Genomic DNA, 1,051 nt, shown 5'->3' with positions numbered 1-1,051 from the left:
TGGTGCATTTTAGCTTAAGACGATTTTATAATATAGCCATGGAATAACATATTATCAACAGAAAATTTTAGAAACAAAATTAAGAACCCCTTACAACAATCTGACATGTAGTTAATTTTAGCGGTTTAAACTATTTCCTGCAATTATTAAAAAATAGCGAATACAAATTAACTATTATTGGTTACCAGGAGTTGTTAGCTCTCCAAAAATGGTTGGAAATTTTCAGGGAATACTCCCTAAACCCATGATAAGTCGGGAAATCCAGACAGATTCGGAATAAGTAATTTCAAATTTTCCTTCCCTTTCCTCCATAAGTTGGAGTTGAAGTTGAAAACTTCACTGCGAATGAAACCATTAAGTTCTCCTAAATTGCCCATGATATCCATGACTAATTACCCAATATGAAAATTATTGGACTCACCATTAATTCCGTAAGCTAAACTGAAAGCCCAGGGCCTCCGGTAGTAATCGAGTGTCCCTTTCTTTGTTTCTTGCCACTAGACTGGTGTCCTTTAACTTTGAATCTTATTTTCTACTGGGAGAGTATTTTTAGATGAAAGAGTATAACCGTTAAAGATAATGGATTTTTACTATTATCTGTTTTTCACTAATCTTTTGACCAATTGTTTTTATCATATATGTTTAATAAGAATCTCTTTTGTTCATTAAAAATAACATATGGTATCTGAAATTGGTAAATACATGAAATATGAAATTAGGGTTTCCTGTTTTTAATTTCAGTCAATTCAAATAGGCGCGACCACAGAGGTTAAAACATGAAGTTATATATAAGAAAGACAAACAATAAATTAAAATCAAATACGTCAATAATAAAAGTTAAAATGAAAAAAAACAACCTAGAATTGCCGGCCGGGATGAAGATAACTCACTTATATTGTCTTATACAATGAATGAGCAACAGTAAACTCTCTTATGAAAATTTGTTGCATTATTTCTCCCGCGAAATGAAAACTTGATTCTCCACCATGATGTCAGAATTGAGTGGTACCGGTTATAGTTTTAAACTATACTTTCCAAACATTATTTTCAA

General features: G+C 31.5%; 1 long non-coding RNA gene across 1 annotated transcript in view; it reads right to left on the bottom strand.

Annotated features, from left to right (window-relative positions):
• Positions 1-693, bottom strand: part of LOC106687548 (uncharacterized) — an 18,430-nt gene extending 17,737 nt beyond the window's left edge. The window contains exon 1 of the long non-coding RNA XR_001344177.2: positions 422-693. This is a non-coding gene — a long non-coding RNA (uncharacterized lncRNA). The remainder of the gene's footprint in view (positions 1-421) is intronic.
• Positions 694-1,051: the final 358 nt, after the last annotated feature.

Source organism: Halyomorpha halys, unplaced genomic scaffold (assembly GCF_000696795.3).
Source record: "Halyomorpha halys isolate HHAL.00 unplaced genomic scaffold, Hhal_1.1 Scaffold38.1, whole genome shotgun sequence".
In the NCBI taxonomy this organism is placed as follows: domain Eukaryota; kingdom Metazoa; phylum Arthropoda; class Insecta; order Hemiptera; family Pentatomidae; genus Halyomorpha; species Halyomorpha halys.
The sequence above is the reverse complement of the archived record's forward strand: the minus strand, read 5'-3'. Positions and strand labels throughout refer to the sequence as shown.